Genomic DNA, 16,031 nt, shown 5'->3' on the forward strand with positions numbered 1-16,031 from the left:
GATTGTGACAGGAGTCTGCACTCTGAGGTGCAGTTAATTTCCATGTTCAAGGTTCTAGGGTTAACACTGGCCTTGAACTAACGAGAGCTGGTTCAAAGGGAATGTGGACTTGGGTTGGGGAGGCCTTGCAATACAGCTCTGGGATCCCCTGAGGACCCTCCACTGAGAACAGACTGAGACCAGCCTGAGAGGCAGACACTGGGTTTCTCTGCCTCCTACAGGGCTCAGCTCCTTCCCCAGGCAAGCATGGAGGTCCCCAGGTGCCAGTTCCTCAAGGAGAGGGCCTTGGATTCAGGGGAGATGGTGACCTGACCCTGCAGGAGGGACCCACTAACATCAGAATGCCAGGCCCTCTAGGGAACACTGGATCTGATTATCCAAAGGCCAGTTTCCTCCTACCTGGGGACAGAGTGACATCTCCTCAGCCAATGACAGCAGATTTTTATGCAGTTCACCCAATTAGAAATATTCTGTGGTGTCCCCTCCCCAGCGAAAGTTCAAGATTCTGAACATCTGGAGGTAGGGGAGTCACCTCCCCAGTGGAGGCTGCAAAATTGTGGAGTTGAAGAATTTAATGTGCTCAGCAGTGTCTTTGGCACAGTTCTCCAGCCTTCATTTGAATACCTTTGGGGCTGGGGAACTCACTACCTTTCTGAGCAGCCCATTTTGAATTGATAGCTCTAATTTTTGAAAAGATCTTCCTTGGCCACCCTGGTGGCTTAAGGCACCCCAAATGGAAGCCAGCCTGCCCTTTAGCTCTTCTGTAAGACATGCAGTCTTAGGATTTTTTTAGTTTTTATTTTTGATGTACTGGGGATTGAATGCAGGGCCTTGCCCTGAGTTACTTCCCCAGCCCTTTTAATTTTATTTTGAGATGTCAAAATAAAATAAAACAACTAAGTCGCCCAGGCTGGCTTTGAGCTTATGGTCTTCCTGCTTCAGCCTTCCAAGTAAATGAGATTACGGGGATGTGCTATTGTGCTCAGCTAGGGCTTTATTTTTAATAGTTATTTATTTAGTATGGTAAAGTAACTTCATGAATCTGGCCTCTTGCTTCTGAATGAAGTTTCGTTTATCTACAGTTCTCCTAATTTTCCCTGTGTCCTTCCCTCCTTCTGTATGTCGCTCCCACACATCTGTATATAGGACCAGACCCGCCATGTGCCAAGCACTTTGCCGAATGTGAGATCTAACAATCAGCCTCGACTGTCAGGGCAGAAAAGAACCAAGCTATGAACCCCCAGTCTAAGATGAGATTAACTTTAGAGGTGGGAGGTGGGAGTGAGTGGGTAGCTGGTTGTATAGCTCTCCCTGCAGTTGGTCCTGTTCATCTTGTCTCCATGGCCCTTTGCCACATTACTTTCCTTCTCTTTCCCTTGGGACAAGTGGTTCTGTGGGCCCAAGTGGGGACATCACATGGACCCTGTCCAGCTACATTTTGTCAGGGATCCTGCAGGCTGGTGGTATGCCCAGCCATCTGGAACCTGGATTCCATGGACCCCCTGCCCTGTGCCCTACAGCCCACAGCCCAGGACTGAGCAGACTCCAAGGAAGGGCTGCAGGGAAAGACAGGAAAGAGGAGGGACGTGAGTGCTAGTGCTGCTGCGGGCAGTCAGAGAGGAGAGGAGGAAACAGAAAGCCTGGCTCCCCCACAGGGCTCTGCATGCACCGTTCTGTCTCCATGTTGTGACATCCCGAAGTCAAACGTGGAAGCTCTCCAGTAATTTATTATGTAACTGGGACTGGGATGCAGAACTACTGGAGGGTGTTGCTGCCAATCAGAAGTGCCAGGGTTGGGGGGTAGTGGTGGTGCTGATGGGTGGGGTGAGGCCAAACTGGGAAGACTCAGAAATCAGCACCAGCAGGCCACAGGTGCTCCAGTCCTGGACAGCCAGGAACCTGTGTCCCGGCACCTCCCAGCACCCCAGGAAAATAGAGCTCTTGGCCCTACTGGGATTGAAGGCGGGAGTGGGGGCTGGGTGGGGGGTGACGCTGTGGTGATGGTGGTGGGGATCTGGGTTTCTATAGCAACAAGCAGCTGCTGCATCTGATGTTTCACATCCTTCATTGTCCTCATTTCCCCCTCCCTTCCCCCCTTCTTGTGCATATTTAATTGCAGTAACGTTTTCAGACACAGTGTTTTGCTCCTCCTGAAACAAAGGCAGGCAGCAGCCAGGGGGATGCACAGCGTGAGAGAGGGGAAGGAGAAATCAGGGGTATTATGTTAATCCCCTCTGGGGGGGACTTGAACAACATCAGTTCTGCTTGTTTGATGAGAACCAGATGATAGGCCCTGCTGGGGAAGGGAAGGAGTAAGAGGCCTGTGGAGTGGGCCTCGTCCAGTGTGGAGAGCGGAGGGAGACACAGGAGCTGGTGGGGGTTCAGCTGGGCCAGGGCTGGACAGCACCATGGCCTCCAGTTGGGCTCTAGCAGGTGTCCTGGCAGCACGTACTTGACATCAGCCGCCCCTGGACCAGGCCGAGGAGCAGCTATTTCACATTCTTGCTCCTCTTCGGGGGGCAGGCTGCGTCCCAGTGCAGGAAGCAGAGTGGCAGCCAGTCCCCTGGGGGCCAGCCTCTATCCCGAGGCCATTTGGAAATGAATGTGAGAGGTCACTTTTGGTGATGCCATAATGAGGAGTGCTAATGGCATTTAGGGTGCAGGGACCAGCGTGCTGGGCATCTTGACTAACAAAGAACCATCCCACCCCAAATGCCAACTGGGTCCCTTCCCTGAGGCTCTAGGCCCAGGACCCAGAGCTGTGTTTAAATCACAGGACTCTGCCTGTGATGCCGCTTGATTGTCACATGGTAACATCTGTCATGCTCATGGCCAGGAAGGTGCCACGTGGGGTTTGCAAAAACCTTTTCTTCTTTTTATTATTATTACAAATATCTGACCTGTTTTGTTATGTTTCCCAAAAAGGAGCAGGATTCTACTTTTGAAAAGCTCAATATTTATGGAGCATCTACTACATATAAGACCAAGTACTTTACATGCATTATCTCATTTAATCCCCATAACCATTTAACACAGATACCATTATTATTATCAGCTGAAGCACAAGGAATCTAAATCGTCTACTCAAGGTCACACACTTAGTACTTGGTAGAGCCTAAACCATTAGTCTACTGCCTATGCTCTTCCAAAAGTCTGTGCTAGACCGGTGCTCCCAGAATAGCGGTACCACTCACAGGGATAGGTAGCTAGCCAGCCTTTGCTTGGTTACTCCTGTCAATGGGATCCTCACTACCTTATCAAAGAGCACTCACCAATTCAGTTCGGTTTGGCTGAATTTATCAAGTCTTTACGGAGTGTCTCCAGGCTGTGGGCAGAACCCACCAAGAAGTCTCAGACTCGGTCTCTGCCCTCTGAGATTCCACAATGGAAGACAATAAAGCATTTTACCACAGAAGCTGTGACCTCAGTGCTGGGGCTGCCGAAGTGTAGGAGGGCACTTGATGGAAGCCATGAGTAAGAGGAGGAGTGTGAAGAAGTGCCGAGCTGCCCAGGATGGTAGGGAAAGTCAAGGACTGGAGTCTTGGTTTTTCCCTTAATATTAGGGTTGAATAGTGTTGTCCTAAATTAATGTACATCCTGACTTGTGAATATGAGCTTAGTGGAAACAGAAATTTTGCAAATGCAATCAAGTTAAGATGAGGTCATACTGGGTTTAGCTGGGCTCTCAGTCCAACATTCAATCCTGAGTTCTTCTAAGTGGAGGGACATTTCGACACAGACACGCATGAGTGGAGAGGGCTCTGTGAAGATGGTGGCAGAGGTTGGGGTGCCACATCTGACAGCAGACATGCCAAGCACGCTGGCAACCAAGGGAGATGAAGAGGCAGGGGAGGCTTTGCCCTTGGAGCCTGCAGTGGGAACACAAGCCTGCTGATACCTCGCTCCTGGACTTCCAGCCTCTGGACCTACGAGACAGTATGTTTCTGTTGTTTGTGGTCCAGGGGACCCAGTTTTTGGCTGCCCTAGGAAATTAATATATGGCACCCTCAGGGAGGCCTCTGTGTTCTCTTAGGTCCTCAGTTTCCTATCCTTCAAGAGAGGGGAAGGATGAGGTGTTTTTAACCAGGTTTGTACATGGGAATCACCTGAGGAGCTTTCCAGAATCTCTGGGGATGCTGTAGCCTGGAAATTGATATTTTTAAAAAGCTTTGGGAAAATTCTAGCATGCAGGGCAGAAAACCCCTAGTCAGATAAAGTCATCAGGATCCTTCCTGACAGCTGGTGCTTCTGTGTGATCACTAAACCTGTGTGAGTCCCATTTCTCCTTCAGGAGAATGAAGGCAATAAACAGAACTTGGGTCACAGCGCAGGAGTGGTTGGCGGGGCTACCTGGAATCATGCCCAAGACGACCTCTAGCACATGGGTGGCTGATTCAGTGAGGACAAGTTGCCAGGTCTCAAGAAGGGGCTGCCAGGGACTTTGGTCCCTTCCCAGTGCCAGGCTTCCCGCGCATCCTTCCTTTCCCCTCTTGCTCAGGAGTTGTGATGGAGATCGGGGAAGCCCTTCCTGGTGACTCCCAGGTCCTGCGCACAGTGCTAAGTGAGCTGACATCTCTTCTTTATTCTAAAAGGGCAGAGAACTGGGCCTTAGAGCCTCCTGGGAACTGCAGGAGCCACAGAGAGATAACTGATAGAAACCTCAAGGCTCCTGGCATCCCCAGAGGGGCTGGACAGAGAGGAAACTGCCGCTGAGGAGGTGAGGCTAGTGTTACTCTGCTCTTGGGGAGGTGTGGAGGACATTGTGGGTGGAGGGTTTGGGAAGAGTATGACCTGGACTGATTCCTCGTGTCCTTTGCTCATAATACCCCCCAGTACGATCCCACTCAGTGTGAAAGCAGTGTCTGTCACCACAGAGGCTCTCAGTAGACATTTCCAGAATGAATGCATGAGTGACGCCTCCCTGAAGTCTAGGGTAGAGTTCATGGAAGCCACCACTCAGAGCCTCTGAGCCCAGCTTGTAATTCGCCTTTTCCAGGAAGCCCTCCCAGATGTCTGAGTGAGTGTTTCTACATTGGGCCAACCTCTTCTCACTGCCATCACTGCCTCTACTATACTCAACTAGACTTGCATATTTTTGGTGAACATTTAAAAGTCAAGATTAAGCAGCATGGAGGTTCCTCAAAAAATTAAAATGACATTTCCGAGACTCAATCATTTCTCTTGTGGATATATACTGGGAAGAGTGGAAACCATGGGCTCAAGAGATAGTTGCACATCTGTGTTCATGGCAGCAGTACACACAGCAGCAAAGTATGCAAGCAGCCCTGGGCTCCATTGGAAGATGAACAGACAACAATGCAACGGAATATTGTTCCACCTTCACAAAGGGAAGGAATTCGACATGTGTTACAACGTGGATCCACCCTGAAGACATTGCTAAGTGAAATAATCCAGAGACAAGAAGACAACTACGGTAAGATTCCACTCATGTGAGGTGTCTGGAGTAATCAAACTCACAGAAACAAAATAAGATGGTGGTTGCCAGGGGCTGGGAGAAAGGAAACATGGGAGTTATTAATGGATACAGAGCTTCAGTTTTGTAAAATGAAACCAAATTAAACATCACTGAACCCCAAACCTAACACTAAGAAATATCATGATGGTATATTTTATGTTATGAGTAGCCTACCAAAATTAATACAACATGCAAACATTTGCATGTTGTATTAAAAAAAAATTAACAAGAGTATCTTTGTTAGGTAGTGAGTTTCCTGTCACAAGGAATATTTAAGTTGATGCTGAACACTTTGATGAGACAGTGCGTGTGGGATTTAAATTTTGAGTGAGAGAAATACAGTGGAACATCCGTCAGATCTTTTCCCTCCCAGCAATTTATAAATTCGTGGCTTAAAGGATGTTGTTGCGGCCGGCCCCTCGGAGACAGCCGCTGCCGTGGTTTTGAAGTTGCTGCCTCTGTGCGTGTGCTCATTGCATGCTGGGCCTTGGCTGCTGCTGTTCCTTTTGTGCCTGAAATGCTCTTTCTTACCTCACTCCCAGCTCCATTCAGGCCTCTGCCTAGATGACAGCTCCTTGGAGACGCTGCGTCTGACCACGCTATCAGAACTGGATCGGGTCCCACGTTCCCGCTCCTTAACTGGCCTCATTGTTTCTGCAGCACGTGGTGCCCCTTCTGGGTCATTTGACTTCTGTTTGTGCCCCAGGACATGCCTGGCATGTAGCAGCTGCTCAATGAGCCTGTGTGGAGGGAAGGGATGGATCCTGGCCACAGGGGAGACACTGCCACCTGGGGAGAGACAGCGGGACTTCCACCGAGTATCCCTGTGGGAGTGTGACCTCATTTACACATGCACAGACCAACCTAGGAGAGCCCAGGGCTTCGTCCTTTTCTGCTGCTATCACAGAATACCAGAGATGGGGTGACCCATAATGAACAGAAATTTATTTGGCTCCTGACTGGAGCTGGGAAATCCAAGCCCCTGACACTGGCTTCTGGTGAGGGCCTGGTGCTGCCTCTTGTCGTGGCTGAAGGTGGAAGGGAAAGATAGCAGGAGAAGCCAGGAGACGTAAAGCACACCTGTAATCCCAGCACCCTGGAAGGCTGAGGCAGGAGGATGTGAGTCCCAGCCCAGCCTGGGAAATTCAGCAAATTAGTGAGAAAATTAGTGAGAGCCTGCCTCAAAATTTAAAAAAAAAAAAAAAAAAAATGAAAGAAGGGCTGGACTAGAACTCAGTGGGCAGGATCGTCCTCAAACTGGAAACACTAAACCCTGGTTTTCTGTGCAAACAGGGCAGATCTGTGGTGCCCACATGACACCTTTTGGGAAAGGACGTTGTGAAGCACACTGCGATGTATACTGGTAGGGAGATATTTCTAAACCATAATCCTAAGTGTGTAAAGCACAGGGGCTATGTGTGATGCATACACAGGAACTTCTGTGGAGCTTGGCAGGTGCTTTTCCCCCGCTGGAGCTGAAGCAGAAAACTGGAGCCAAGGGAGGTGTTTCCTGCTCTCCCCCATGCCCTCACCCTTGGGAGGAGGATCATAGAAAGTGCTGGGAGGGACCGAGTGAGGGGAGGAAGGGAGGAACAGGATGGGGCTTTGTACCGGGCCAGGCTTCTGCCAAGGTCAGAAAAAAATCATCACTCGCTCTTGGAAAAGATTCTTAGCCTATCACTGCCCAAGTCTCTTTCCAGGCATGGCTTCAGGATGCCAGGGCCTCCACGCTCCTCAGGTGGCCCCAGGGGCTGCCCAATTCCAAAAGAGAAATTGCAATCAATACAGGTTACTAGTTGCTGCTCCATCCAATATAGATTTATAAAAACAATGTGCTCGGCCTGCAGCTTGGACCTGTAGATAGTTCATAAGACTAATGAAATAACTTGCCCCCGCAATTGGGACTCTTACTGCCCTGAAAGCTATTTGCGTTGTAGGGCAGGGCTGGCGAGGATGGACAACACTTCCTGGTGCCAGGAATTAGCCTCTGTCTGAGGTCCTCACCAAGGCAACCTGCAGGGAGCTATTTCAGTCACCCTCTGCAGGGCACCTTCCTTTCTTTCCCTTCTGTTGCTTCTGTTGACGGCAAGGGCCCCGGGGTGCCTTCTAGCTGGGGTTTGAAAACCCAGGGGAAGCCACGGCGCATTCTCCTCCTCTTCTCTCCTGACTCTGGACTCCCAGGGTTGTGACTCCCAGATCACACAGAGGATTTGCCGCCGAGCAGGAAGCACACTGGGTGTGAGTGGGGAACAGGGGTTCAAGTCTCAGCTCTGGCCTGGCTGGCTCTAAGTCTTAGATCCTCTTCATTATAAACTGAATTGTTTTAACTCCCGCCCCTAAATTCCTAGGTCAAAGCCCTAACTCCAGTGCGACCACAGTGTGTAGAGATAGTCTCTAAAGAGGCAATGAAGGGTGAATGCGGTCACAAGGTTGAGGTCCCGGCCCAGATGATTAGTGTGGGTATACGAAGAGGAAGAGACAGCAGGGATGTGCACACCCGAGCAAAGCTGTGTGGGGACACAGCGAGAAGCGGGCATCTGCAACCTCAGGAGACCCCGCCCTACTAGCACCTTGATCTTGGACTCCCAGTCTCCAGGAACGTGAGACCTAAGTTTGTTTGGGTCCCCCGTGTGAGATGGTGTCAGGGCAGTCAGAGCAGAGCGCTACCCTTCTTGTCCAGAATGCTGTTGGCATCAGACCTGCTCTGCTCTGATGGGGCAGGGAAGGGGGCAGAGGGAGTGGCTCCTGAGAACCCCGAGACATAGCACACCTGCTGGGTTCCCAAAGCGAGAGCAAGAGGAGTGGGGAGGGTGGACCGAGTCCCTCCAGGGGGCTTCATGGGATGGAGCAGGCAGGAAGGGGGCGAAGGCAGTGTTCAGCGAGGAGGTGTGCAGGGGACCTCATCTGTACTCTCAAAGGCTCAGGTCTCACTCACCACCTCATATTCCACGGGGGCAACTGGGGCACAGAATCACACAGCTGGTCTGGGTCTGTGCTGAGACATCAAGAAAGGCCCCCTGTCAGCTGGCCCGTTACCCTTGCCTGAGGGAAGTGCAATCAGTGGCTGTACCTGGGCCAGGTCGAGGACAGGACTTCAGCTACGCAAGCCTGGGGGTGCGGTGGGGATGCAGGCCAGAAACGGAGCTGGAGCTGGGGAGGAGCTGGGTGAAGGAGGGCTCTGCAGTGAGAGGACGTCTGCCTGGCAGGTAGCAGGTGGCAGGTTTATCTACCTGCTTTGGCACAGGGGTTCCTGGGCACTTAGGTACATAGCATGGCCTCAGCGTATTCATCCTATGAGCATAAAGTCAGGCATGCCAGGTGCCGGATGGAAGCTGTAAAGTACTACCACATGCTCCTCAAAGGTGGGGGACCCCACAGTCCTCTTTCTCCTCCACTGCCACCTCTGTGCTTGCATAAAGAAGACATGGGGTTAAAGAGTGATGCCAACACTGCCCTGTCCTCCTGGGTCTGACTCAGACCCGGTTTCTGTTGCAAGGCTGGGGGTCTCATTACCGGCTGCAGAGCTGTCTTGTTCCCTCTTGAATGAAGCCCTCCTGCCAGGCTTAGCGCTGGAGCTTGGCTGACCTTGCACTCAGTGCCTTAGGGCAAGCCAAGTGCCCCCTCACTCCCCCAACAATGGTTTCTCAGAAGGGTTGAGGCTTTGCTGCAAAGAGTCAGTCCCAAGGCTGAGAAATGTCACCTGTGGGAACTGCTCCTTTGGAAGCACCTGTGCAGAGGTCGGCATGGTGGAGTTGAGCATGGTGGGTAGGCAGATGGGAAACCTGGCTTCTAATTTTCAGGGTCACTTCTGACAAGTTTCAGTAGCCCTCTGAGCCTCGCTTTTCCTAAATGGTGAAATGAATGGGTTGCTCTTAAATCCATCTCTCAAGCCTGCCTCTCTTTGTGATTCTATGCTCTCTCTCTAGTTGGCTGAACAAGGGTGGGGACTTCTCTTTTACCCCCATCCCAGCCAGAGATGGGAGGGGATACGGTGTACAGGAGCAGTAGTGACAACCCCCTTCGCCACCCGGCAGTCAGAGTCGTCTTCCACATGGATGTAACGGCCTGCCTGATGGAACTGAGCTGTCACCACCCAGGCCCCTTTCTGCCCTGCCCAGATTAGCCAAGTCCCACCTCCTCATCTCTGGTCTCTATAGCAGACTGCAGTGCTACTCAGAGGTGTGGGTGTCTGAGCGACTCAGGAAGACACAGGACGCTTACAGCAAGGTGGAGCAGAAAGAGCCAGGCTCTGGAGTCAGAAGGACTTGAGTTCCAATTGTGTTTCCATTTCTAGCTGGATAATGCCGGGCAAGTCACTGAACCTCTCCAAACCTACTTCCTGTTAGAATTAGATGAGTGAACGAATGTACCCTGCACGGTGCCTGGCACATAACAGGCAGTCAGTTATACATTCGAACAAATGAATGTATAACTTTGGTAAACTGGAAGCTCAGAACTGGACCTGGGTCTCAGCCTGCAGATTCAGGCTCTACCAACGGTCCGCACACCTCCGCACTCCCGGAGTGGTCTTTAAGTGGACCTGCTGGAAGGTTGCTGGCTTGGCTCCCCTAGGCCCTGGCAGACTGACTGCTTTGGGAAACTGTTTACCAGAGGGCTCTGGAGCAGCGCCCAGGAAGCTGGAGGTCCCAGGGGTTGTGAAGATGGAGGGTCTCAGGGAGGAGAATAAGGACTTTGGGAGGGGGAGGTGCCTTGGCTGGTTTCCTCTTTTCCCCTGAATCCTTTTCTCTAAATACAGCTCTATCTTCCTCCACCACGGGATTAGCACACATCTCTCATTCGCCTATTGCAACAAGATTTTATTTCTAATTATGCTGTAATAAAACTGGAGCGCTCCCAGGCTTCCTTTCAAATGACTTGTACACACACTGCCGATTGGACCCTCCTCGGCCCCATTGTAATAGCGTCTCCCTGACATTCATTAGACATGCATGAGAGGGGCGCTTTAAGAATAGAATTGCATTTAAATGGATTTGCTGAGAGAGGAAGATGAAAAAAAGAGAGGCCAGGCGGGGAGGAGAAAGGGGGAGAGAGGTTTGTTGAACAAACTATGGAAACAAGATGCTATAATAACAGGGTGCTGAAATAAGCCTCTTTATTCCCCATCCCCGTCCGCTGCACATGGCAGAGCCCAGCCGGGCACGACAGCCTCCAGGCCTCCCTGGAGCCCCCACCCCCACTTTGATGTTACCTACCAGGGCGGCTCCTAGCCCCCTGCTCCATGTGTCAGAGGCTCGTGGTGTAATGCAAATCACTGCTACTGCAATTCGGGAAAGCTGCCTGGCTTCCACAGACCACCCCCTCCCCAGTCGCCAGGCTGCGAAGGGAGGGGTGTCCAGGACCCTGGGCCTGGGGGAGGAGAAAGTTGACTGCAGCGCAGCGCTCACCTCCACGGTGTGCTCCAGCCCCAAGGGCCGCTGCGCCCCCCACACCTCATCAGCCACGGAGCAGATTATTCTTTTACCCCGGGTGGCTCCGTGACCAAGAGGTAACACAGAGAGGACGGAGCCATTCTGACTCTGCTCCCTGCCCCATCCTCCCTCCCCAGTACGCAGACCCTTCCCTTCCACCCTCTGTGTCCTTAAGGCCACATGGCTGCCATCAGTCGGGGTCCTATGGGCGTCTGGGCTTGCTTGCGCTCTCACCCCGTGCATTCTCCTCGCTGCACCAGACCCTCCTAAAATGGACTCTGACCATGCCAGAAAACACCCAGTCGCCTCCCGTGTTACTTAGGCTGAAGACCAGAATCCTTTAACAGGGCAGCCAGAGCAGGTCCCACCTCTGGTCCTCCTCTGTGCCTGGTCCCTTCTTCCTCCCCTAGCCTTCAGGCTGCTTGGGACACTTTTCCCACCCTTCCCGTGGTTTGTTCTGCTCACTCCACACCCCTTCCTCAAGGAGGACTCCCTAGGAGTCCCTGCGTCTGAAGGGAGTAGTACTGAGTCATCAAGGCTGTAGGCCCCTGAGGGCAGGGTGGGTGGGCCCTGGCCACTGTGGAGCCCCAGCCCCGGCCCCGGCCCCGGCCCCGGCCCCGGCCCCGGCCCTGGCCCCAGCTTTGTGGTACAGACTCAATACCAAAGAACGGGTGCCAGCACCAGGCTTGTTGAAGCCACAGTCTTCCTGAGGTGCAGGCTTTTGTTCCCTCCCAGCAGATAAGGAAGCAGAGAATCAGAGTCGAACCAGCTTGCCCAAATCTCAGAGCCGGGGTTGGATAAATCTGAAGCTGAGCTTTTGTCAAATTCTTGCCAGTTCTGAACCTTCACTGCTGCCTCAGCATTCCTACCGGTTCCTTTCCTCGGGGCCTCACCCTCCCCTACAACCCTGCAAGACCCCTCAAGCCCTGAGTCTAGCTAGTGAGGACTCCTCCCTTCCCAGACAGTTCACTGCTCCTACTGTTGGGCCCGTGATGCGTGGTCAGAGCATCCAAAGGCCCAGAGCAGTGGGTGGCTCTGTCTCTCAATCCCTAGCTCAGCCCAAGCCCAACCCCGCAGTGAAGGCCCAGTACCCGCCGATGGCAAGACTAGCGCCTCCACAGGCAGAGGATGCCTGCCTGTCCCTTGTTCCAGCCTCACCGTGCCTTTGTGGTGGTACTCAAAACATGCTTGTGGAGCAAATGAAAGAGGAGATGAATTGAGTAAATGTATCTTGTCCCTTATACCCTAGCTGTAAGTCACGGGCTTTGAAGTCAGATTGACTCGGAATCCATCAGTGTGACCTAGCACAGGTTACCTAACTTCTCAGCCTCAGTTTCTTCTTCTGTAAAGTTGTGGTGATAAGCAGACTGATCAGTGAGACAGGGTAATGGGGGGACCGATATGATCGAAAGATATTATATGCATTGAAATGCTGTGAAATTAGCAGGCACCAATAAAAAATATATTTAAAGTAGAGTACCAATTGCAGAGCGTTTTAGTGGTCTCTGAGGGAAAGCCCCTGGCTCTGTGGTTGCACAGGGTTTAGTAAGTGGCCTTTCATGGCAATGACCAGCAACTTTCTGGGAAGGAGGGCTGGCAAGGAGAGCTCTACCCAACACCCACTCAGAACCCTCCAGACCTTGGGGTCACTGCACATGTTGTTGGTGCTAGATCAGTTCCACAGCTCATTTCCCTCTTAGAACCCTTAAAAGTCCTCTGATGTGGACAGGTAGCAGACATTCAGCTATTTGGAACAGCTACCTTTTCATTTATGGACTAATCAGCACGATTATCTGACCTGTGAGGTGTGTCAGCCAGCGAACTTAGGAGCGAAGGTAGAGGTGTTCATAGGCCAGTCAACACTGGTGTCATCAGTTCTCCACCCCAGTCTGTCTTATGGAAAGGGTGCGAATACAGAAACACTCTGCCCAGTTCTGCTGGTCTACTCACAGTCTCCTCCCCAAGGCACAATACTGGTAGCTGTCAGCTCTAAGTTATACCCTCTTTTTCCAGGGCAGCTCTGCCTACCCTGTCCTATCTCCTTCCCAGCTGGAGTAGCTGTGTACCTTATCCAACTTTCACCATGCATTTTGCAGTGGATTTAAGTTTTTTTCCCATCAGTGGCTTGTCTTTCTTGGTGGCAGTAGATGGGAGAGGAGAAGGAAAGGATGGTGGGGACATTGCACTCCTTAGTCAGTATCCACTGTGTGCCAGGCATAGTGCTAGACACAGTATTCATACTCCTTCCTTCTCTCGGGGGATTTGTTCTGAGACCCTCAGGGGATGGTGCCTAGGACCGAGGATAGTACCAAACTGTAGAGATCCTACATTTTTTTCCTATACATACTTACCTATGAAAAAGCTTAATTTATAAATTAACTGATATATTAACAATGACTAATGTTAAAATAAAATGACTATAACCACATACTGTAATAACAGTTTTGTGAGTGTGGTTTCTGTCTTAGAATAATGTACTGTAGTCATCCTTCTCCTGTGAGGATGTGAGATGATATGATGCCTATGTCATAAGCTGCAATGAGGTGAGGTGAAATACATAGGCATTGTGCGGTCCCTTAGGCCACTACTGACCTCTTAAGGCTATGCAGAAGGAGGACCTCTGAGCTATGAGGATGATGGTTGACCACAGGTAAAAAGCCACAGAAAGCAAAAGCTCAGATAAATACACTACTCTATATTTCAAACTAATCCTGTGCCCCTTACCCAGCTTTCACTATATACTTGCCTCTTGTAGTGGACTTAACATTTTTTTAAAGGTGGTATTTTAAAGGTGCAAGGGGATAATAATGGAAAAGGAACCCAGGCTCATGGAGATTCAGAAGCATGCCCAAGGCCACGCAGCTGCAGAACAACACCATTGAGATTTGAAGTGGATTATTAGCTTTACTAGCTCCTTCAAGAGAGATGTTTCACCCCTCCCATGGCTGCCTGGCCTAGAAGTCCAGCATCTGTTTAGTGACCTTGGCTGTTGATGATGGCCAAGATGACACAAATATTGCCTGCAAAGTGTAGGTAAAGGCTCCACACGGGCTGGGCACACAGGAAGGGCACAATCGCGGATTCTTGCTATGCTCCATGTGCACATGTCTTCCGAGTGGAGACACTGCTGCCGGCTCTCTGAGGACCCCCATCCCCCGAATGCCCCAAGTAGTGCCAGCTCCCTGGCTCCCTACAGAACACAGCGGTTGGGATTCTGGGCTCATTCACCAGACAGGTGCAATTTCCCACCTCTTACTCTGACACTTTCTGCACAATCGATCACAAAACTGTGTCCAAATTAACCTAGATTTAGCTCTGACCTCACCTCTTCTGACTCCAGCAATTTCCTCCCACCTCCTAACTCCTCCAGGGCCCAGCACCCTGGCTCTCTCGCTTTCCCTGAAAATGCCTTGCTGACCTGACCAGACAGACCTTGTTGTGCTTGGTCCAGATCTATTCTGGATTTAGCCTTTCTCAGGATGCCTATTTTCTCCAGCCTCACTGTGATTTGGTGACATAGGACAGGTATTTCCTTTTATTTCCTGCCGTCTGTTCTTGAGTTTCACCCTATATGCTGAACTTTTTTTAGTTAATATTTTGGACTGAAGGGGCCATAAAATTTCTTTTGCACTCATCCCTAAAAATGGAAGAGAAAGTGATCTGAGAGGACAAGGTCAGAGGTAATTGGCACAAGGAAAGACTCTGCAGATACAACTCAGGGTTGAAACAAGCATTTCTCAGGAAACCTCAAGAGCTGTGTTTCCCACCCCTGGAAACCTCCAGTCCAGAAACAGCATTGACTGAGCTGTGTGTTAGGTACTATGCACTTTCCCATAACACTGACAGGTGGGCAACATTTTCCCCAATGTGCAGATGGGAAAACTGAGGCTCAGAGACACTGGGTAAGGTGTTTTTATGTCGCAGATCTAGGGAGTGAGTGGGTGCCCTACCCCACTCTGCCAGATCACCTTTGGTTGCAGCTTGTCTGGAATCTTCCTAGGGACACGTGTGTGGGGCTAGTATAAAGGAGAGGAGAGGACTGGACTGGAATTTTTTTTTTCTTACCACTCTGCTGCCACTTGAGCTCCAGCTTATATCTGCATCCTTGGCAGAAACTGACCCCAGAACTGGAAGAAATCCAGGGAGCAGTTGACCCAGAAGGGAGAGACCCTGTGAAGGCCTGGTGTAATTTACCCACAGGGCCTTGGAGGCCCAGTGTCTGTGAGGGGGGGGGAATCCCAGCAGATCAGCAGTCACATGATCAAAGAATAAGTTGGAATTAATATCCCCAAGGTGGTCTGGAGCCTCTGATACCAGCAGAAAATTACAGGACATGAGATGAGGAGTATTACAGAATGAATGGGAGGGGACAAGAGATTTCCGTGGCTAATCCTGTTAAGAAGACAATTTCTTATCAAACTCATTATGCTTGTGAACGGAGGGGGCAAGGAGGGAAGGAGGAGGTAGGGGAGAGTGTGATGGGGTGGGGGCAGCCCGGGAGAAGGGAGGAGGCAGGAGTGCAGTGAGAGTGATGCAGCCTGCAGGTTAAGGTGAGCAGGCAACGGCAGGTGTCTGACCCGAGCTCAGCAGTGCTGCTCTCCCCAGACTGAGGCCAGTGGTAGAAATTCTCCCTGGGGCTACCTCCCTACTGGGCTTCTGGGAAGGTTGGCATTAGAGCCGCCCTCTCTGCTCTGATCACTGTCTGAACACACAGGTGCCCAGAGATAAGTGGGAGCCTTGACCATCTGTCTTTGCCCCGGTCCTCAGCTTGTTCCATTTCCCAGGCATCAAAGATCCACACCCCATCACCACAGATGCTAAGAAATCAAACACCCACCTGTTTAAAGTACTTTCCTCTTGGGGTCTTCATTTAATACAACACCTATTCCCCCCAAGATGGGGAAGAAGGGGATTACACGGCTAGGAAGTCAGAGGAGCCATCCTGCTGAGCTTCCTTGGGCAAGACACTTAACCTCTCTGGGCAACTGTTTCCTTATCTTGAAAAGAGAGGCTCAATAAACCTGCACTATTTACTTCCCAGGGTCTTCGTGAAGATGAAAATGGACAAGTACGCAACAGGGCCTTACAATCTGCGAAACATTTACATAAAGGGAAGTGACTACTGT

General features: G+C 51.1%; 1 protein-coding gene across 1 annotated transcript in view; it reads right to left on the reverse strand.

The window, feature by feature from the left end:
• Dscaml1 (Down syndrome cell adhesion molecule like 1) overlaps positions 1–16,031 on the reverse strand; it is a 314,095-nt gene that overhangs the window by 88,310 nt on the left and 209,754 nt on the right. The window lies entirely within an intron of this gene.

Source organism: Chinchilla lanigera, unplaced genomic scaffold, assembly GCF_000276665.1.
Source record: "Chinchilla lanigera isolate Chin_1 unplaced genomic scaffold, ChiLan1.0 scaffold00011, whole genome shotgun sequence".
NCBI classification, from domain to species: Eukaryota; Metazoa; Chordata; class Mammalia; order Rodentia; family Chinchillidae; genus Chinchilla; species Chinchilla lanigera.